General features: G+C 35.1%; 1 protein-coding gene and 1 pseudogene across 9 annotated transcripts in view; both read right to left on the minus strand.

The window, feature by feature from the left end:
• ADGRL2 (adhesion G protein-coupled receptor L2) overlaps positions 1–24,466 on the minus strand; it is a 266,791-nt gene that overhangs the window by 83,651 nt on the left and 158,674 nt on the right. The gene's annotated exons all lie outside the window — the stretch shown is intronic.
• On the minus strand, positions 1,252–21,201 carry LOC309611465 (large ribosomal subunit protein eL22 pseudogene; annotated as a pseudogene). Its single transcript has one exon. The product of its transcript is annotated as a large ribosomal subunit protein eL22 pseudogene (transcript).

Here is a 24,466-nt window from a genome sequence, read left to right on the forward strand (position 1 = left end):
AAAAAGAGTGAGCATTAAGACACAGATAAATTACTTAATAATCAATAACATTATGTTATAGCCTCAAAAAAAGAAATGTTTAAATTCTGTCAATTTATTATTTTCTAGGTACCACTGGGGTTCATTAGTGTTTCTCACAAAGACAGATGTTTATGAACCTTCCTTTATTTAAATCTGTGTTTCCAACTGGATATGGATATATATATATATATATCTCTATATATAAAACAAATAGGAAGAAAAAAATAAAAAGTAAATATTGTAGTAGCTAACATTTACATAGCAATTACAATGTTTAGATACTGTCCAAACTGCTTTTTATGGATCACCCTTTTTATGATCACCAGCATCATCAACAACTATCAACACAACAAAAAACAATGGAGTAGTTAACTGTAATAACACCAATTTACAGAGTATGAAACTAAGGCATTAAACAGTAAGTAATTCAGGGTCTCAAGGATTACTGTGAGTTAGATTCTAATGCATGCAGGGTTCTCAGATTCCACAGCCCATGCTTTTAGTAATGGCCATGAACAGAAAGGGATTCTGTGACTTCTCAAGCCACCATGTTGATAATACAAACAAGATTTACTTTATAATTTTTCGTACTATTTGAAATTCACCAAAAAATGTTAGTGAATTTGACAGGAAACAATTATTTTAAAGGTTCACACAACACATAGATAATAATGAAAATTGTATTTGTGGAAATGTAGCGACGTGTGCCATAAACTTATTAAGAGAGCAAAATCTATACTGTGCAAGTATGGACACACAGAAAGAGTACTGAACAGTACAGGTGTCTGGGTCAGCCTTGTGAACTTGGCTACGTCATTTTATTTTTCTGGGTTTTAATTTCTTTTTCTGAAGAATTAAAGTCATTTCAAAGTCCTATCAAATTTCACCAATCTATGATTCTAAACAGGCAAGCTCCTTTTAAGCAGGTATACATGCTATTCTAACATTTTCAAGTGGTCAACAATTAAGACATTTGTTGCTCTATTTCTTTAAATATAAACATGAGAATGTTAGCATGGATGGACTATGGCACAATAATGTAGACTGTATGGTACTGCCAAGAAAATTCTCAAAAGTACATGATGAATTAGTCAGGATTCATACAAATCACAAGTAGACATCTTTCTGGATTAACTATTTTAACCAAAGACTTACTGGAAGGGAGAAAATAAACACGGGCCAATTATTAAATGAAAAGAAAAACCTACATAAACTTTTTTATTCTTGGTTCCTAAGTTTTATTCAAGAACTCATACAAAATATTCCAGATAACTGAGTTTTAATCCTCATCTTCCTCCTCTTCTTCATCTTGATTAATCTAGAAGTAATGCAATTCGTAACTCTCTTTGTTGTTACTAACTACGCGTAACCAGTCACGTAGATTATTCTTCTTCAAATATTTTTTTGGTGATATATTTCAAATACCTTTTGGAAAAAGGCACCTCAGAAGTTACAGTAATCTTGCTTTGCTTCTTTCGACTGTTACAATACCTCCACCAAGATTCCCAGCTTTTCCATTCACTTTCTCTCCTGAAAAAACTGCTCAAGATTGGCGGCATCCATGATTCCATCTTCTACAGGGTGGGTACAGTCAAGAGTAAACTTCAGGACCTGCTTCTTTCTTTTTGCCCCCCTTTGCCACAAGCTTGATCACGGGTGCCATGGCAGCAGCGGATGGCAGAAAGCATAAATTTTTAAGAAAAATGTAAATTGTTATGCTTTCTTTGGCCACTTCTCCCTATTTTCCTGAAAACTTCAAGGGGTATGGCTTCAAACTCTTCCACCAGCAATGGAACTTCAAAGAAGTTTGGAAAGTCTTAAATAAAACTATTGCAATTAATATTAATTTTTAAAATTCAACATTTTCACTAAGTAAATCTTATGAAAAGGCAGAACAAAACTTATTCCTAAAAACACTTATTTACACCTTTATTTATATCACATTAATGACATACTATACTGAGTCACAGGAAGAAATCATCACAGGTATCAGTACCATTTCTTAATTGCACTTTCTTCCTTTGTACACGAATTCATCCTTAATTATTTAATTGAACATTTTTCGGGACTTTTTAAAAAAATCACTGCTAAGAGTATATGACTGACTCCCAAATATGACTTTGCATCAGAGTCATCTGGTAGGTATTTTTTAAAAGACGTATCTGCAAACCCGAATCCAGCCCTACTGAATCAGAATATCTGGGTTCAGATGAAGGTAGGATATCTGTATTTGGGGAAGAAAATTTATTTATTTGCAACACACTGATACAATAAGACATGCCAAGAATTTCTCCAAGGCCCTTTAAAATAGGTTTTCTCTATTACATATTTGTTAAGTCGTCATCATATTTCCTCTTAATTCTCTAATATAGTTTTACTTTAATCTTTGAACATAGTCATAACGGCCATTCTGAAATGTTTATCTGCTAAATCTAACATCCAGGCCCACAACAGAGGCAGTTTCTATTGAATGTTTTTTCTCCTAAGTATGGGTCAACTTTCCTGTTTCTCTGCATTAGCTTGCAAATTTTTTGTTGTTGTTGAAAACTAGACATTTAAAATAATATACTGTTAGCTATTCTAGATTCCTTTCCCCTGAGAATTGTTGCTGTTGTGATATTTTCTTTTCAGCATTCTGACTGAATTTAGTCTGCTGACTCTGTCTTCCCCTGTACTTTGCAGCTGCTGTGTGTCTCTGTTCATTATTGTCGTTGTTATTTTAATTCTTATTTTTATTTTCTAGCTTGACTTTCTTGGGATCACACCTGTCTCTGCATAGCTTAGTGATCAGCCAATGACTGAGCAAAGACTTTGCACAAAAACCATGAACCCATAATAAGGTCTCCACTCTCTGCTGATTGATCTGTAGGTTACGGAGAGTTCAAAGTTCAAGCAGTTTTCAAGTCAGCCTTGGTTATTTTTCTGCCACGTCCCCTCGCATCTCCTCTGCTCTGTGTGTAGCTTCTCAGTCAGTCAAGAACGCAGAGAACGTTTGGCTCTTTCATTTCCAAGGTTTGGCTCTTTCATTTCCAAGGTCTCCTGGTTATGTTTCAGACTGGCACTCAGTCTCCCCACCTGGGACCACAACCTCAGGTTAGCAAGAGCTAGGGGTTTTCCCCATCTGTTTTCCAGTGTTTACCACTTTTACTGACAACACTGCTGGGCATGGGTTTCCACACTCTACTCTAAATCAAGCCAACTCTCCCTGGCAGCTCAGTCACAGATTTTCAAGGCCAGCCTTGCTCTGACAAAACTAACCACAATGACATAGCCAGAGTGCAGGGTGGGGGGAGGAGCAGCCCCAGGCTAGAAGGCTTTAAACTTGAACTATGTGCACCAAAAGTTCCATCAGCTTTTTTTTCAAGAAATCCTTCCCAATTTCTTATTTGGCTCTGGTTAATTTCCAGAGCCCTAAAATGGTGGTTGTTGACAATTTTGTTTAGTTTTATACTTGTTTGGGGGAAGAGGATTTGTCACCCTCTTCACCCCATCGTCACTAGAAGTCCCTCTGAGGACTTTACAAATATATACTGACTACAAATCCTCATAACAACCATATGAGATAGGTATTATTATTATCACTATTTTACAAAGGAAGAAATTGAAGCACAGAAAAATTATGTTTTCCAAAATCACACATCCAATAAGAATGAAATCAAGGTTTGAAACCTAATACTTCAGCTCCCAAACTCATGTTTTTCAATGTTACTTTAATGCCTCTCCAAATGATAATGACACTTAGCAGCAGGTTGGGGACCCCTGTTGTACAGAACATAGTTAGGGTGTACTGGGTGCCTCTAGTCCTAGAGGAACAAGGGCAAGAAAGGAAACAGTTGTCTGATGGTCAAGTAGTCAATGAAATTGCTCAGTCAACATAATCAACATAAAGAAATGCCCAAATTAAAGCTCTTTAATCACACTATTACTATGACATTTATTCTAAGCTGTACTTTCAATATATTTCTGTTTCAACAAAGAAAAAAAAAAGCATCCCAACAAGCAAAGTGTAATCCAATCCATCTGACATCGAAGAAAAAACTTGTGGGAGGCTCTGTGAGCAAAAAAATCAATATTGCAGCTTTCTGCTATGCAAATGTGAACACTGCCAAATAGTGGTGCTTAGAGTAAAAAGAACTGTTTTGCTCCATTTTCTCCACTCTGAACAAATGACTTTGAAGACACTTTTTCCCTCCCAAGCTATAAAATGTCAAGCAATAACTGTGCTTTAGGCTAGTGATTGGAATAAACACCTCCTGTCAACAGGTGCAGTGACTTAGGACTGAAATCTTGCACATTCAGGGAATAACTCCTAATAAACAGATGTACTGCTATGAGATGGGAATTTGTAAGACCAGAATTGGAATTCTAACATTGGATTTCGCATCATTTATGAGCATTTTGGCAAGAAAATATGCTACTCTGGCAATAAATAGTATACTGCTATAAGCTTATGCCTGTGGTGGACTTCAAACTCTTGATTAGGAACATTTTGCTTTTCTAACATTGTCTCCCTCAGTCTGCTCTTTGGACATTTCTGTAAAATCATACATTCCAATAAAAGACTTATTAAGCTATAATATAAAAACTTCAACTTTTCTGGTACTGTTTTCCTTAATTACTTTGAACTGAACCCTGTCATGTATGCCCTGCTTATGCCAGCTAGGGTCCCAGTAAGCACCACTCCTTTTGATTATCATGGTCCTCTATGGGACTGAGGCTGTGACTTCAAGCTCTACAGAAACATTAACTCAGACCATCGTCTATTACCAGTGATGGAATATGAAATCTCTGATTTATTCCTGTTTATATATGCTAATAAAATTTCTTCCTAAAAGGGAAATAAGAAAAATACTTAATGAGGGGAGCATGATTTCCACCAGGCTGAACTCTAGTTTAGAAGCTGCCAGAAAACTTATTTCCATTTCATTTTAATTTAGGTGAAAAGTCAGTGTTCAAAGTAAACCTAAATGATAAATTATTTCACTAGTAGTTCAACTTTTTCAATTTATCTCTGCATATTCATGAGGTTATTATAACAAAATTTTTAAAATCAAGGATGTATAATAAAACTTACCTTTGTATACTAAAAGGCAGTATGTTAAAAACTCATTCCATGTAAGTTTGCAGAATGTCACTCTATTGTTTTACTCTATTAGTCCATTTTAAGAAATAGCTTTATCAATCAAACTCTAAAATATCTAATTTTTTGTGTTCATTAACATATAATTCTTTAACCTGTCAGTATTATGTGAGGAGCCTAAACCATGGCATGTGCACAGTAAAAACAACTACTTTCACCTTTGAACTTGTGTTCATGCCAAGAACAAAGAAAATAAAGGAATGCAATGTCATTTTCCAGCACCCTGGCCTTGAAAATGTAGCAATCTGTGTGTTAAGTAAACTTGGTTAGCATGAAACACAAATCAAATCCTTACAAAAATATAAAGTTCTTGCAAAAGAAAGTGTTCAAACAATTTAAGGTCATGTAACTACAAAATAGTCAACTCACCATATATGTGTGACATGCCTTAGCTTCTTGTGTCTTTCTGGTTTACAAAACATTTTTTTCTATTTTGGGTATATTTTAAATTATGAAGCACTTCAAACAAAAAAATTTTTAGAAGAATGTTTACAGTTTCAAGTAAGATCAATTTATACACAAAATACTAAGATTTATATTGGAATACACAAAAATTCCTAATAAATACATAATAAAAAATTAATACATAATTAAATCCAATTATATAAACAGCAAGGGAAAAAACTTTACCTCTGTGATTTGTTAAAAGGAACAAAATTCTGGACACTTTGGACACTCAAAATGTAAAAATATACTGCAAGAATGCCATCAGCTATTAGGTTCAAATATGACTACTCCTGAAAAGCCTCTCAATATTTTAAGGAGAAAGTATGCATTATAAGTCCTTCAAAACATTTGGAGATTAAATTCCTTATTAGAAAGAAACTGATCTCTCCCACTTAAAAACCTGTAAATTATCTGGCACTGATTAATAATTCACAAGTGCCATTAAAATATAGCAATTTAAAAGTTATAAATTACTCTCAGTTTAATACTGAACTTTAAAAGAAAAATTCCTGGTAAGCATGTCTATTAAGAATAATATATGCCACAGACAGATGCTTTTAATAGTCTCAGCATATAGCTAGCTATAACTTCTTGAAAGTTCACAAACATATAACACTTTCATTCTGATCTACTTTTAAATATTAGTGAATTTTGTATTAAGCCTCAATATTACCCTTACTACTCAGTGCCTATGCCCTCTGCACAGGATGTTCTACTCGTTTTTCTCTTAGTAAACAATTATTCTCCAAAATCCAGTTCAAAGCTTCCCTAACAATGGGTAATGAAGAACCTGAGCTCAGGTTTGGGTCATCTATTTTCTTTCTTCCAATAAATATTTATGAGCGCCTACTATGTGCCTAGCACTCTTCCACACACTTGGGATATAACAGTGAAAAAAATGACAATGATCCCTGTGTCTGGGTAGCTTCCATAGGGAGTGAGTTCTCCTTGAGGAAAGATATCATCCACCATTACAATGCCAAGCCTGATAGAGTCAGTTTACAGTGGTCTCTTTATAGTGGACATAAAATAAAGACATGTTAAAACAATAGGTGTAGGAATGAAATGAGTGCACGAACAATTATAAGCTCCACTATCAGAGCAGGCAACATGTTCTTTACTTATATTCCTCTCCTACTGAACGCTGAGCTGCTGAATACAAAGAAGTGAAGCTTATTTATTTTTGTATCCTTAGTTTCCAACACAGTGCATGGTACATAGGCAGCAATCACCTTTTGCTTAATTTTATTTTATGCATTATTTTATACCTTAATTCCTTGTACAAAAAGTTGTCAAATATACCTAAGAACATAAAATGAAGATGTTTTTATAGAGGGGGAGAAAACACACACACCACAATTTTATCTTTTTATATATGTTAGTTTTAAAGTTTCTAGTTTTGAAGTTTCAGCTATGTACATTATCAGGAAATGTTGTATTTAAAACATTTTATGTCAGGAGATAAAAATATATATATAAATGTAACAAAGATGACATCTTCACCAGAGTCTCCAAATCAGTGGGACTCAACTATGAAATGCAACCTTAAAAGACTGACCACCTGCTAGTTAAAAATCATCCAGGAGTTGTGGTCATTGATCATGTAAAAGCATCACAAAAACCAGAATAGCAACTTTACCACTCCCCTTTTTCTTCCCTCAAGGAAATAGTAAACACTTAATATTTATTTTTTATTTATTTAATAAATATTTATTATTTATTTAATATTTAATATTACTATTTATTATTTTTAATAACTAGTTAAAACCAGTTTAACATTAAGAAGTTACTATCGGAAATACAATTTCTCAAGTCATTTACATTGCACTATCAAATCAAAATTCATAAGTAATTCCGTATAAAGTATTCACTGACAACAACGACAAAAAACTAGCGAATAATCACAGAATAAGTAAGAAAATAATTTCATAGTCTCTTCTGGTACAACAATTTATTTCTACTTCCACATTGATTATTTACTATAATCTTCTAGCAATTTTATTATTTTTTTTATTACCCTTCCTGTTATCAGAAATTCCATTACCTCCCCTCACCCATCCAACCTCAGAACATATGTTCTTAAAAGCGGTTAAACAAAGCAACAACACAAAAACATGTGTCGTTCCTTCATCCAGTGGCTCACCCCAAGCCATTACCGGCTAAAGGATTCTATTCCTTTCCGGTCACCGTATTAGTCTGATGAATACAACTACCTAGGAGTGGAGACCTCATTTAAAGTATTCCCCAGGCAGGTCTCCCAGATCAGAAAGTCAAAATTCAGATTCTAAGTCTTTTTGTTAATATCTTGTATTCAAACATAAACAATATGAAAAAAAAACCCCAAACTCCCAAAACAATATTAACCATAACTTTATTTTTTAAAAGGTACATTTAAATTGAATCACAAGAGGGACAACAATGTATATAAGACTTCCATGTCAATTAACTTTTATTTGGTAACAATGAACTCTAAAGATGTTAATTTACCAGTGTTACAACAGCTTCCTCATTAAAGGCATCTATAAGGGGGCCAATTAATACCAATTCTAAAACTTATTTAACTACACAGAAACTGCAGGAAACCACCCACTCATTGCTCTCTTTCCCAAACAGGAATCCAAAGGTAATCACATTCAACTGCTGACTCAAACAAGTGTCCTAGAAGGGAAAGGCATTATATCTCCCCATACATTCCCATGAGGTGTTTATTTCTCACTTCAGGTAGGAAAGATTAGCACAGCCTGAAACCAGTCTCAACTCTTATCTTGACTTTTCACAAACTGTTACCCACACTAACCACTAACACTTCGATCACTTAAAACATGTCAGGCATTTAACCTTTTCCCCACTGAAGAAGGGAGAAATTTCATGTCTTTCTTCCTACATGCCATAAAAGGCACTCTTTCCCTAAAACTTCAAAGGACTTTAGGAAGTTAGGGCTTTTTAAAAAAAAAATTATTTAACTGAACACACTAATACTATCGAAGATGACACAAATGCTTTTCTGCTAGAAGTGAGAAGGCATCTTCCAGTAGGGTTCTAGAAAGAGAAATTCTTACTGAGGTCCTTTCCCATCTCAAAAAAATAACTCATGAGACCAAAGTTGACTTATTTAGTTTCCTCCCTTTTCCCAAAAATGATGCTTAAAATTCTATTCTAAATTATACCACAGGAACTTCCCTGGCGGTCCAGTGGTTAAGACTGCACCTTCCAATACAGGGGGTGCGGGTTTGATCCCTGGTTGGGGAGCTAAGATCCCACATGCTTCGTGGCCAAAAACCCAAAACATAAAACAGAAGCAATATTGTAACAAATTCAATAAAGACTTTAAAAATGGTCCACATAAAAAAAAACTTAAAAAAAAAAATTAAAAAAATAAATTATACTACATACATGGAATTTCTGAAACCCCAAACTAGACTGTAACTACTAAGATGTAACTCTTTCTTTATAAATAAAGGCTATTTTTTATCTCATGAACAAGTTGTAAAGATAAATTTCTAAAAGATATACAGAACTATTGGAGTAACTAACCAAGTGGGTAATAAGATCTATAAAACAAAATTTAAAAGATTTACTCCAGTGAACACTGTACTACTGTGCTGTTACATTTTTCAATGCTCCTGGACCAATTAAAAAACTGCAAAATAAATGAAGCCAAATGCAGTCGTGAACCCATTTTTGTGAACTTCAATTCAAAATGCAAACTCAAAATAATCAAAACCACCTCCAAATGGAAAATAGCATTTCAAAGTTATCTCTTACTAACATCTTTGGTAGCCCCACCTAAACATATTTATTGCTCATTCATTCATCCACTTGTATTTGTGTCCTTAGCACATTCTAATTTCTCCACCAGACTATTCTGAGATAAGCCACAGAAACTCATAATTCCCAAAAACAAACAAAAAAAAAAGGAGAGAAGAAACTTGAAATTCTCAAGTTGGAGGCAACTCAACCACTTTCACAAACTACAGAAAGCCCACTCAATGATAAAAGTTCTCCCTGACAAAAGAGATAACTTCTACAAGTATTCTACTGTGATACTCTGAGTGAAAACAGAAACTGCTTCCCCAAATGGTATGAAGGTTATCATATAATTCCTTAAAAGACAATATAATAACCTTTATTTCATGGGTGGTTTCGGTGTTATTATTTTTGCATTGTGATGTTGAGGTTTGTTCAATTTTTGATGAAAAGGTGAGGTTTTAAAGAACACACTCAAGCTGTTCTCAAATCTGTGTCGCCAGAGCATCAGGGAGGGAGGTGGAGGTGGGAGGGATAAGTTTAATCTGACATTGCACAGCGAAAATGTTGCCTTCTTAAAGAACAAACAGTACGACTTGCCTGCAGTTAAAATTTTATCGTTTCTTGTATTTAACTGCCAAGTTGAACATCAAGAGAACAAGAAAAAGCACGGTAGCAGGTCCAAGTGTATAGACCCTGCCCTTACATACACAGCCCAGTGTCATCTTTCATGCTTGCCTTGTATAGGTGCCAACAGCGCAGAAGGCAACAGAGCAGTTCCAACTTCTGGATTCAGACATTCTAATGAATTATAAGGAACTGTAAGGAAAAACGGCTCTTAGGAACCCTGTTGCAGCCCGTGTTGCTATGTCTCAGTGTACTACTCTAATGTCCCTTACCTCTACTTTACATCAGGTCTCCCCAACCCCTGGGCTGCGGACCGGTACATTTTAGGAATCAAATCGGGCCACACAGCAGGAGGTGAGCAGCGAGCGAGCAAAGCTTCATAAACTGCCACTCCCCATCGCTCTCATTACCTCCTGAACCATACCCCCCCACCCCCGTCCGTGGAAAAACTGTCTTCCACGAAACCGGTCCCTGGTGACAAAAAGGTTGGGCACCGCTGCTTTAAATGTTTATTTTCCTTTACAACCTCAAATACTTTAAATTTCACCCTTATGAAGCTGAATGTTGCCAGATAAAAAAGCTCCCTTGCTATAAAAAAAGAAGAAGAAAGGCTTGATAAGAGTCTCAAAAACAAGTGCTTCTTATCAGAAAATGAGAGTAAGTTTAGGTGAATCTGATTTATAATGACAACAGGCATGTTTCAGAAAATTACATCTCCCAAGATAAACTGTCTAAACAAATACCACAAAGTTTAAATACTTTATATAAGATGTACTCACAAATCATGAGTATCAATTTCAAAGTAGGTGAAGAAAAAAAAAAAAAACAGGAAAAAGAAATAAACATAAGTAACAAATAAACATATACAATGCTCAATTTAATTGGTAAGAGCAAAAGGAGGCAAAAAATTAAAATATGATGAAATTTTCTCCTATCAAATTACCAAATATCTATTTGTTTGAGTATTGTAAAACACACAGCCTCATACATTTCTAAGATTACAAACTGATACAATATTTCTGAAAGGACTCTTACCAAATTTCTTTTGTAAATATATGTTCTGGGGCTTCCCTGGTGGCGCAGTGGTTAAGAATCCGCCTGCCAATGCAGGGGACACGGGTTCAAGCCCTGGTCCGTGAAGATCCCGCATGCCACGGAGCAACTAAGCCCCTGTGCCACAACTACTGAGCCTGTGCTCTAGAGCCCACGAACCACAACTACTGAGCCTGCGTGCTGCAGCTACTGAAGCCTGCACGCCTAGAGCCCGTGCTCCGCAACAAGAGAAGCCATCGCAATGAGAAGCCCGTGCACCGCAACGAAGAGTAGCCCCCGCTCACTGAAACTAGAGAAAGCCTGTGCGCAGCGACGAAGACCCAACACAGCCAAAAATAAAAAAAAAATAATAAAATAAAATAAAATAAATTTAAAAAAATATATATATATATGTTCTGAAAAGAATTCAACATTTGACAGATTTAGATAAAAAGACATTCATAATGATAAGTTTGAGACAAACTAAAGAATCAAAATAGTAAAATGGCTCAAAAGTACATTGATAAAATAGAATGATACAATCCTAATAAACCATATTATAAATGATAAGTAATAATAAATATTATAAATAATAGTTTAATAAATAATATTTAGTGATTTGGGAATGCATTCTTAGAGAATTATGCAAAACAAGATATACATGAATATATAGGGGACAAAAGAGACCCAGGAAGCAGAAACCCTTTTTTTGGGATAACAGTGACCAGCTCGTCAAAACCAACTGGGCTCAGCAATCGGGGAGGTGATGAAAACTGGCCATCCAAACTGAGGTACCAAGAAGCAGAACTTGGGTTAAAGTGAGCAAGTGAACAAAACGGCACTCTTCCAAGTAGGATAATGAAATCCTATTCCCCTTTTGGGGAATGATCTGAAAATATACCATCTCTCACCCTGAGAATCAAAGTGTTTCTTAGACCTTCCTGGTTCCGAGCTACCGGACTCTGCACACCGGATGCCTATGTGGACATGGTGGTTTTTCCCAAAGACTGGATATATCCCTACTCCTTACATCAACTCCCCCATTGCATCTGAGATCCATTTTCCTGGGGTGGTCTGTGCCCAAACACACTGATTCAATAAGGAAAGAAATATTTTGCTAAAGCAAGGCCTGTCTCCTATAGATTACATGAGTTTTTCCTACTCCCCACCTCTTCCAACTCATAATGACCTTCTTGCTGTTAAATTTCCCCCAACTCAGTCCAGGCTTCTTACCAGCACATCCCACGGTGGCCACTTTGCTATTGTTTGTGTTAACCCTTACATGTTGAAAGGTGAGTGAGCCATCTATTTTTATGGAATTAACTATTTATATAAAAGAAAGAAGCAAATGATACCTGTGACATCAAGGTGTTATGTAGGAAATTCCAATAATTTATTTTTTCATACAATTTATTAAAATGTATACTTAATCTGCTTACACTATGGAATTGAGTCAATCATTTATTTGTAATCTAAAATATAGTACATGTGTACCTGCTTTTGCAACTTTCTGCATGCCATTCTCCCCACTTAGAATTCTCTCCTATATGCTCAGCTTCAGGGCCTCCCTCTCATTTAAGGGCTCAAAAGCTCCCTTCTCTTAAAACCTTCCCTAGCAGAAGATACAGCATAAAACTATCATGAAACTAACAAAAACCAGACTTGATTCAAGACAGGATGATACTTTGGCACTTATACAAATTATGTGCATAAGACTGTCCAAATCACGCTAACAAATGTTAGGTTTTTCAAAGAAAAGTAATGTATTGTCAAAGGAGAAGAGCATTAGAGGAGGGGTCACTGTTTATCACAGTGTCCCACATGCACCGCTCATGTATACTGAGTCTTACTGAAAAGGCAAACAGTAGAGCCAGCACATCCAGATTCCAAAGGATGCCCCAAGAATGCGGAGACAAAGAACCACTCCTGCCCTTTAGAGAGATGTTCTCTCCATCTCCCTGGTGATGTGGACTTCTGACTTCCAGTGTCTGCTCTACTCTGCAACAGTATTCTGTAAGCTTGTCAACCACATTCACTTGTAGAAAAGTACCCACTTACATATCCCATAGGCTGGCTAATTTGCTTGCTTCCTGTGTGCTTTAAAACCTAGTTGTTGGGAGGCTGCACATATATCTTGAAAGTCTTAGTCTTCTGGAACAAGAAGTCTTATTTCTAGGAACTTCTTAACCACAGGTGATTTGGTAAAACTCTGTATTTCAGTTTCCTTCTCTGTAAAATTGGGATAATAGCTCCTATGTCTCACAGGGTTTTGTAAGGATTAAATAAGTAACTACATGTAAAGTATTCAGAAGAGTGCCTGACAAGGTAAAGTACTCAATTTTGTCAACATACTTTTCTTAAAAAGTGTTGCATTTGACACCTGGTCATAAGCTCTGGGTTCCATCTTCGGTAAACTAAGGAAACAGCCTAATTGGTTAAATTATAAACCAGATATAATTGAATAACTCATTATATGTAGATAATTTGCAGATTATGAAATCATAATTATAGGTAGTGAGAAATAAGCTAGTCCCTGTTGTTCCCATCTGTCTCTCCTATACGTTCTTTGAGGGCACAAAGTTCATTTGCCAACTGTGTGTGTGTGTGTGTGTGTGTGTGTGTGTGTGTGTGTGTGTGTGTGTGTGTGTGTGTGCAGGCACAGTACTACACTAGTAAATAGGTCAGGAAAAGGGACCATGACTTGCAAGAATTTATAATATTCTAGACACAGTGTACATTATCTCAATTATCACTATGATTTAGCTGAATCCACAGAATCCTGGCTGTTTAGTGGATTCTTACATCCCTTTTTAAGATTAGAAACAGGAAAAACCTCCTCGGACGAGTTTTCTCTGAAGCTACCCCACCTCACCCCCTGAACTGTGTCGTAATTCTGACAATACGTCCATGGACACTCTCTGCACTATCACATGGTTTCAAACTTATCCATTTATATGTCTCTCCTTTTAAGACTAAATAGTCCTTGAAGGCAGGAATGGATACTTATTCCTGTTTTTATCCCAAGCATCTAGCACAATGCCTGGTTATGGTAAGCACTTGATACATATGTCATGTTAATTTTACAGCTCAGAAAACGGAGGCTCTGGGGTATTTATCCAAGGTCACATTACTACAAAAGGAATATGAAGACTGGCCTTAATGCTCCTCTCACTATACCATGGTACCTTTGTCAAGTCCTATCAGTAGTTATTTTTGAGCTTCGAGACCACTTCACGTCAGCACCTTTTTAGCCTATTTTACCATGGGCATCACTGCAATTCTAAGAAATCCCTCAAAACCTTTCCTAGGCATTTAAAATAAACCCATCAAATGCACATTAAAGTGACACACTAATAAATTTTGCATAGATTTTCCAGAGGTTACATTAAACTTGTTTTGTAAACTATGTGTTTGAATATGTAATTCCCTCACCTAGTAACACTTTCGTGTGTTAACACAAGTCGAAATTTTATTTGGAAATCTGATAGGCAAAATTTCAAAGTCAGCCAAAGGTTAGTAACAAACATTTTAATGATGAAAACTTCATTACATGTAACATTATTACAATTTTTTCTGAGCATTCAGATGTCAACATTTTTTATTACCCAAACCAAATGATGAAGACTGTAAGAAACCTCTGTAGGATTCAAAAGAAATAGACTAAAAGGTTCTGTGTCCTGGTCTATTGCCTTGTTCACCCTTGCTTTCAGTGTCCAGCACAAAGGCAGTTTGTTGAATAAATTAATCCTCTTACCAAAATTCCATTTCATTATGTCTGAGGAAACGTGCTTGGCCACACATTACTTTGTAATAAGTGTATATTGGAAGTCTGTATGGATGTGCCCTCTGGAAATTGGAAAGAGAGAGATCGTTCTACATAAGGAGCCACAGACTGTTTTCTTAAGCCATACAGAACACAGCAGAGTGTCCTTTCTGGAGCTGGAAAACAACCGCTTATATTTTTAGGTAGGGGTTGTCATCTTTCCTAGACCCCTATATCTTAATCTCCTATATTTCACTAACAATTTAACCTGAACCAAAATAATCAGATATCCAAATATTCTCACCATTCACTTTTTCACACTCAGTATGTGTTAAATGTTATATGATTTGCAAAAATGGGATACCATGATGTCAAAAATCTAACGCCGGGCTTCCCTGGTGGCGCAGTGGTTGAGAATCTGCCTGCCAGTGCAGGGGACATGGGTTTGAGCCCTGGTCCGGGAAGATCCCACATGCCGCGGAGCAACTGGGCCCGTGAGCCACAACTACTGAGCCTGCGTGTCTGGAGCCCGTGCTCCGCAGCAAGAGAGGCCACGACAGTGAGAGGCCCGCGCACCGCGATGAAGAGTGGCCCTGCTCGCCGCAACTAGAGAAAGCCCAGGCACAGAAACGAAGACCCAACACAGCCAAAAATAAATTAATTAATTAATTAAATTTAAAAAAAAAATCTAACGCCAGTAACTTCAGTAACAGAAATTATATAACTATCTTTAATAGCAGCTCCACTACCTTTTCAGATATAATTAGGAATTTCTTCATGATATCTTCCCAGCATCCATTATACTATAATTTGAATTCACATGCTTTCTGATTAAAGATGGAAAAGTCTGTATGAGGGTATAGATAGTTTCTATTCTGTTCACAACCATAATTACAGCACCCAATAAGGTGGGTACTTAATAAATATTATATATGTTAACATGCAAACATAACCTATGTCTAAATGCTATTAGATCAAATTTTAATTTCTTGCAATAATTCCATTTTTAATCTTTTAAACTCAGTTTTCTATGAATTCCCCTGCTTTTACTGTATTTCAGTTTTTTGGTCACTTATACATCATTGAAACATTTATTGAGTGGTCACCATGTGCTAAATAAACAAGACACAGTATACTAAAAATAAATTCTTCCATTTCTACTTTTAAGCACTTCGGTCTTAAAAGTATGACACAGAGCACCTCATACAGTGAAAGGTGAATGATTTCACAAAAGATAGAAAGCACTCTCAACAGGGCGGTGTCCAGGAAGGTTCCTCAGGAAAGGCAATGTTTTAAAATCTCCAATATCAAGACTACACCAACCAAAACAGGTAAGGATCTGATCAGAAGTGAAATGACAGAAAGACCACATCAAGTTCACTTTTTAACCTATTACTATTTTTAACTGTAAGAACTTTCATTTTTTTAAACGAAACTGCAATATATGGAAGGCATAGTTGAAAGCATCCTATCAAAACATTTCTTTTCACTATAGCTTCTGTTTAATCAACAAAGCTAGCCTCATTTCAGTCTTTTAACATTTCACATAAGTTTACTTGGGTATTTTGCAAAGGTATCAAAAACTGCTCAGTATTTCTAAAACACTAAAATAAAACTCAATGTACTCAGAAACTCAGTAAAATTCAATTAATGTGAGCATAAAGGCTGTAAAACTAATTTTTATTTTACTGTTTATCAAAAGAGGACTTTCTGACTCACTGTATACAGACTCCACCCTCATCATTTCATGAATGTCTCTTCTGAAATTCTCTCATCATTCATCATCTTCATACTTTGAGTCATTCTCTACTTCAGTTCAACAACCACTCTGCTACCTTTACCCTTCTAAAAACCAATCTAATTCTAGCAGGTTTAATAGGTTTGACAGCTCTCCCAGTTCTTCACAGTAAACTCCAAATGCCCAAGTACGGCAGGCAAGACCTCTTGACTTTCTAGTCACATTCAAAGTTTCCAGACACATCTCTTTCAATTCTCTACCCCAAATGAATAAAATCATACTCATCTTTCAAGGATATATTCTAACATCATGGGGTATTTTCTGAACTTGACGATCAGAACTAATCACTTGCTCTCTATGCTCTCACAGTTTTTAGAAAGGCCTAAATTATCACATTTAGTAATTAGGAATAATTACAGTTTATATAGGTACTATTTCTCTTAGAATATCGAGACTTGCATCTTCCTTATTTATCTTTGCATTCCTAAAAGTATCTGCAAGTGATAAGTTCTATTTTTTTAAAAAGTTGCAATCTAAGAGAAATTTAAACATTTAAAATTTCATGTGGGGGCGTTGTAACTGGGAGAGACTTTTAGGATGAACCATCCAGTATTTCTTTACACAAACACACGCACACACGCGCACATGGACACACGTGCACATACACACGCACACACACACGTAAACTATGCCCACGGGCATGATACTCTATATCAAAACAATATACTTATTGGGTTCACATATAATTAATACAAATTTCATGAAAAACTATTCTTATATATAATGTCCTCCATTTGCTATTCTCCTTAAGTGCTGATCATAACCCACTAAATACTATCTTCACAAATTGATAATGGGTGGTACTCTACAATTTGAAAAGCACCAATCTAGTCCAAATCCTTAAATAAAGAAATAAGGGCCCAGGATCGTTATGTGAATTCCCAGAGGTTCCTGAACCACCGTTAGACACCATATTCTAAGACACTGGTCACACTGCCTAGGCAACTGTTCTGCACATTCTCAATATGCATTTTGTACTCTATCAATTGGTTCAGTAAGAAATCTAAAGCTTCCAATGGACACTCAACTATTCTGGATAAAGTAATGATTCTCCTCTCATATTTAATACCAGTTATAAATTTACATATAATAATCCCTATTAAACATATAAAACATATACTCAGAATGTCTGTCTTTGGCTAATTACAGTAGGGGGCAATTTTCAATATCTCTAGACTTCAGGACTAAGTGCATCTTTCTGAGAAAGTGTGTCACATTCCTGGAATTTCAGAGCTATGGTCTTTTAATCCATTACCAGTTTTCCACCAAGGGATTACTGTGTTGTTTTTCTTACATTAATTATATATGGAATCCTCAGGCAGAAATTCTGACAGAAAGAATGTAAATGAGCTAAGCAGATGCTATTTTAATTAAAAAGAGTATATGCAAATACTTCATTTTGAATAGGAATTCAGTAAGTTTTAAAATTATTCTTATTTGGCAGGTTTTGTTGTTCAAATAAAAACCAGATTTTAAAAAGCTTATCACACTGATTACTAATAATGCAGAATAACTAGTCAACTTAGGGCTTCATATGCAAAGGTAATAAGTATCTGAGGAGTATTTGGGAAGAAAAAACAGAGGAAATACAAACTTATCTGATGGTTAATTTCCTCTAAGAAGCTGAACTTTTGCTTTCTAGCAAAGAAGTACCTGATTACTACCAAATTTAAAAGACTGTAACTTGGGCAATATAAAAAGTATGTAATTATGTAGGTAATTGCAAAGAAATAACATGTGTATTTTACATCTAAAATGATACACGAAATACAAATCACGTACAAACTATTTTAAACCGCTTTCAACAAAAAAGGTAAAATCCACTTGTTGCAAACACGCTCCTTTGAAGATCCGCAGGGGCGTCATTATTAAGTTTTTAGTTAGTGTTGATTAACAACATCACCCAACACAAGATCCTTTTACTTTCAGTTAACTGTTATCTAAGTGACCTGCCTAGAAATTCACAAAGCTATAGGGTAAGCCTAATTTGTCCCTGTTTTCAAGTAACATCAGTTTGGGACTGTTTCAGTGTATATTTCAACAACAGTTAATAGGGTATTCAAATTTGGGGGTAAAAAAACAGAATTTATGGAAATCCCAGTGCTTAATTAAATCACAGAATGAGGTTTTGAAGTAGTAAATAATAAATCACAATGAATCCTCAATCTGGTTGTCAAGGAAACTACTTTGCCTTTGCCATAATTGCTGTGATCCCCATCTTGCCCCCTTTGACACCAAGCCTTATCATGCATTCTGGTCAGAGACTGAGAAAGTAGCTTTTCTATTCCTCTCAGGCAATCATGTAACATGCATTGAGCCTGACTGAACAGGGCCATGCGACCATACAAATGCTGAATTCAAGACCTTTCCTCTATCTGGAGACAGTAATTAACTAGTAAGCAGCAGTATATTTCTATCAAGCTTTAGATAAGTAATGGGACCATGTCGCCTTGACAGGTTTTAGCAGCTGTGTTTGTAGAAAGTTTTTACTGTTACTGATTTATTGTCAGAAGACCTGTTTGTGAACCAGTAATCATTGTTTTAAAGTTAAACATCAATTTTTTAATTCCTTTGATAATAAAGATCAAATATTAGGTTTAATAAAACAAATATTTACATCAAAACATTACATTTAATATTTATAAACCAAATATTATAAATAAAACAATAAAAGCAGTGCCAAATATGTACCACCAGATCAAATGGTTTTATTTAACTTTCTCCTCCTTACTTCTATTTTTGTATATTGGTCATTTTTAGTAATTATTATAATTTTAAAAGCATTTGTTTTCTAATATAATTCTAATTTGCTTTCAAAAGTATTTCTTCAGTTCATTTTGCTGTGTATTCTGGAATACTCAGTTAGATCACTCAATCATGAAGTGCTCTCTACTCACTTCAACTACTAAATGGTATAAAAGTAAAATTACCAGTGTACTTCTTAATGTTATTTGTCTACACTGAAATCAAAATTATCTTCCTCATCAGCAGGACAACTTCCAAAATTCAAGGTACATATTCATTCTTTTCTCTTTTATTTACTTAAACTCAATATTGGGTCACACACAAACCATGTTTCTCTAGAGCTGGTCACACTTAACTAGCAATAAAGATAATAATACTGACTATAGAGTATTATATGAAAGAACGCATACGTAGTGTTTAGCTCTGTTCAACACCTGTTTACTCAGAAAGCATCCAATAAATTTCAGCTTTCAACAGTATTAGCAACTTCCACATTTTTAATTTAAAATTAAAATATCAGGCAGTAAATTGTACAATTTTTTTTTATTATTATTGGAGTAAACTGAAGAGCAGGTAGAAAGTTTGGTAAAATGTTAGTAAAAAAAAGATTCCACAGTAGCCTCTAGGAAAATATATTCTCTCAACGTACAGTTCCAGGAAGAAAAAGGTGTAAAGATTCTTTAATAAATCATTCACAAACATGAGGTTGTTTAATTGGGATGAACAATGAAGAAAACAGTTTCATCTGAAAACAGAGAAAAAGTGTCTTAACAATCCAAAACACTTGTGAGTATAAAAAATAGAAGCTAAAGACTTTTTCTTTTAATCTTTGTACTGTGTCACTCACTACTATAATTCTGATCTCAAAAATACCATGTACCTTAGTTTTTGAAAAGCAAAGAAAACCTGTGTCTTGCCTAAGCAACTAAGCAAGGAAAGTAGTTAAAACTAATAAACAAAGAAAGTGTAATAATTATGGGAATTCAGGTAGAGTGTTAGAAATGGAAAAAATAATAAAATTGAACTGGCAGATACCTGGAAGAAGATCTAGAATCAAAGTTTGGTTCAAATATCAGTAGAAACCCAGTAAGTTGCCAGGACATAGTCATCTCATACTATGAAATTTATTGCTTAAATATTTTCTCCCCATTTTTTATCTTACTTCAAATAAATGGATTTACTTATTTTTTTTTAAGACTTAGTAACTACAAAGTGTCCTTGAAAATAAGAGGAGGGTATTTATGTTTCTTAAAAAACTGACATCAAAGCAATATAGTCAAACCTTGATTATTCATGCAAATAGATGTGAAAAGAACAGGTCCCCAAGTATTCCTATTGGCTCCAATAAAGTTAATATGACTTTTGAATATTGGTATCTGATTTTCTTGGTTCAACTGTTAACTTAAAAATAAAATTAAAGTACTTTTGTAGTACTTTAACTAGTACTCAGGTAATATTAGAATGTTACACTCTTTTTTTTATTCTCTGCTTAAGTTCTCTTCACATAAAATACATCATCCTGAAAATAAACTGCATAACTACTCAGACTAAAGCAGCATACCCCATAGAATCCTTACTCTCCCAATGAAATACACCATACCATAACTGGGGAAGTTAATTGTGTGCTTTGGTTTCACAAACCAACTGCTGTTGCCAGCTGCATTCTAAATAAGAGTAAATAGAGACAGTTTGAGCTGCCAACAAAAGACATAATTAAGTAGAAAAAAATGCTGTCAATAAAACACGGCTACAACGTTTAAAATTTTGAAAACAAATAGGGCCAACCAGATTTGGACTACATTGTATAGTCAACACATCTTAACCACTAACCAATTGGGTCAAATAAGAATAATGTAGAAGGAGAAAGCTCACAAAAACATATTTGTGAAAAAAAAAAAAAAAAAAAAAAACATATTTGTGGGGAAATAAAGTTTTATGTAAATGAAGGTTAAAACAGATCATTTTATAGCTTTTCTCAATGAGGATTCCACAAAAGAATAAAGCTCTACATAAAATGATTGAGGGTCTATTTTTCTAACTCTGCTCTTCTAGCTACAATGGAGAGAAATTGATTCATTACATACAATGGATATGTTAGATTTAAAGTTTCTACTGGAACTAGTTGAAAGGGACTAGTAGAGCACCTGATGAGAACAAGCTCCATAGTTTTCAGTTTGTGATGCCCTGGATACAAAAGGCATTTAATATCTCCCTCAGGGGTATCTTCTAACCAGAAAGCTAACTTGTATATTTACAATGTTTCTAAGTTTTCAAACTGCTTTCACATTTGCTGTGTCATTATCCACATAAACAGCTCTGGTTGTTTGGACATGCTTTGCAGAAAGCATGATTTTTTTTACTGCAAAATAAAAAAAGGGTTTTTTTTTTTACTGTAATTTTTCAGATAAAAATGACTTTCACTCTGATGAATACCAAAAGGGCTCGGAATCTACACAGTACATTTTAATTATTAGTAGTATCTTTGGCATGACAAAATCCTTCAACAGGTTTGCTGGAAAGCAGTGTTTCTTAGTGACAGTAGACATCAGTAAACCCTGGAAGCTGCAAGGATTATGCGGAAAAACCACCTCTGACTACTTAGCAATGACCTGATTTTTGGATATTTAACTTTCTCATTTCTAGTTAGAACACTATGTCATGAATCATCATTTCTCTATCTTCCCATTTCTCCTCAGATACCTAAAATCATAAAATAAATTATGCAAATTCTGTATAACCTAAAGGCTTCCGTAGTGCATCTATGTTGGCACAGCAGAAAAGCAGGAAGGTCAGTTGAAGTGGTGGACTCAGGAAAAAAAGGGAGTGTAGATCACTAGGCACTTTTCACACTCAATGAAAGAAAATGGATAATGAGAAAAAGGAACAAACTAATGAATCAATCAAGTATTCACTGACCACCACTGAGGTGCTTTAGCACCGTCCGAGGCAGCTTTAGGGCAAGATGAAGACAATGTCTTGTGTCTTCATCTTGTATAGTTTGAGGTCTACTGAGGGAGCAAAGAAACAGCTCCATTCAAGGAAATATATATAAGTAAATATTCAATTATATGGCATAAACTGTGTGGGGTAAAAACTGGGAGTAAAGGGAGATTAACGAGAACCGGAACGTGAAAGATGATGTTATGTAGGAGAGAAGATCTCAGCTTAACCCTGAAGGATGAGCAAGAGAGAAAACAGAGGAGGACGGACGACCAGGAGTAAGAACAATCTCAAAGGCGGCTGGCTCACTTGCTTACTCGGTGCTATTTGTAACAACTTGAAAATAACAGAAGTAATTTGATAAGAAAAATGCAAACATTAACATGGGGTTATTATTTAAGTAAAGTACACAGGAATTAACGCCTTACACACCCCACTAAAAGAAAAGTTCTATCACTCATTATTTTGTGGCCTGGATCCATCAATCCCCATACCATTTCATAACCATGTATAGTTTCACACTTAGCATATAAACCTATGTATCCATAATATGCAATTTGAGTATACTGATATTTCACACAAATATAGAAAGAAATGAGATCTGGGGCCTGGGGGGAGTAATAACCACCACAGTATTAGAGCCTGAGAGATGCTGTTGTACTGGTTAAAGGCAGAATTTGAAGGGGTGGAGCTAAGAGATCTTAAACTTTCTACAAAAACCTCTATTAAGAACTTAGGCTGATTTAATAGTCCATCTCTGTATAAATCAGAGAAGGTTGTTTCATAGCTTTTACTCTTAGGGAGACAAGGGATGTCCAACTACTTGAGAAATAACTCCCTCAACAGTATCTGAATCTCAAGTAATATGCTAGAAAGCATTCCAACTAGAGCACTCATAAGGATATTCAAACGGTCACTCTTTGAAAAGAGTAAACATCAGGGTATCTCTTTAGACACAGTGAGGCAACTTGAAGTATTATTATTACCATTGTTCAGACAAGAAACCAAATCTCAACATATTTAAAGGACTTGTTTTGTTCACAGTGCTAGTAATTAGAACTCAAAATCAAATTTAATTGTTCCATATTTTAGTTTCTGTAACACTTGATTTTTTACTAGAAGTATAAAGAAGAGTCATTGTAAGAACTCCCACTCTATTACAGATATACCTGGCTCACTTGTCAAATGCATTTTAAATATTTCATTCTGGATTGAGTAATGAATCACCCATCAATTAGTTACAAAGCTTAAAAAATGGCCTTAGGATTTATCTAATCCAACTGGCTAATGTTCTAGATGAAGAAATGATAGACCAGACCTAAATCTCTGCCCTTGGATACATATCTAGTGGCAATTTAGTGGCAGAGAAAAGTCAAAACAAATGATTTCCTTTCAACTGTAATGATTCTAGTATTTTCAAACATTTTTAAATTCTCCCAAGTTTGTTCAATAATGACTCTGTGTTTTAAGAACAGTTCATTTTCTCCCGACATTTCCTAATCCCACTGACTCCAGATCTATTCATCTATATGTTGCATTTCTAAACCTACAATGCTACTTTCAGTCTGGTCCTACACTGGGGATAATTCAAGTCTCAAAGCCAATCAGAGGAACAGATCACTTCTTGAGAGGGCTGAGGTATGGGCAAAAGGAAGAAGCAGATAAATATGTGATTTCATTGTTAGGCTAACAGATTTAATTAAATGGTTTTGGGAGAAGGCAACTTCTTTCAGAATGTATATATATGTTTTAAAACTGCAAACTTTTGATATGAATTAATTGTACCAGAATCCAATAGAACCAAAATGCTACCATAGTATATAATGTGTATCTTCTTAAGAAAATCATAATTTCTAGTGTGTTCAAGAATAAGACTGTAACCACATAGGCCTGTATTTATTTCAAGTTTCCCATGATGCCATTTACTCTAGCTTTTAGTCTTTTATGTGACATTGAGCTATTTTATAATTACAAAACAGTTGAAAAGAACGACCTGTTAATTTAAAAGGGACACATTATAACATCTCTCTCTCTCTGGTACTATAATATTTTAATTTCTTTTTTGAAGACAAACCAGTTGGAAAGTGACCATCTGCTAGTGTGGTAGTATTATTTGGGCAAAGCAATGAATAAATGGCCTCCTTTGCTCCGAGAAGGGGACCATTAAATGACAGAAATTCAGAAAAAGAAAAATGAAACAGATTGA

The sequence above is a fragment of the Balaenoptera borealis genome (genome assembly GCF_965194805.1).
Source record: "Balaenoptera borealis genome assembly, chromosome: 1".
In the NCBI taxonomy this organism is placed as follows: domain Eukaryota; kingdom Metazoa; phylum Chordata; class Mammalia; order Artiodactyla; family Balaenopteridae; genus Balaenoptera; species Balaenoptera borealis.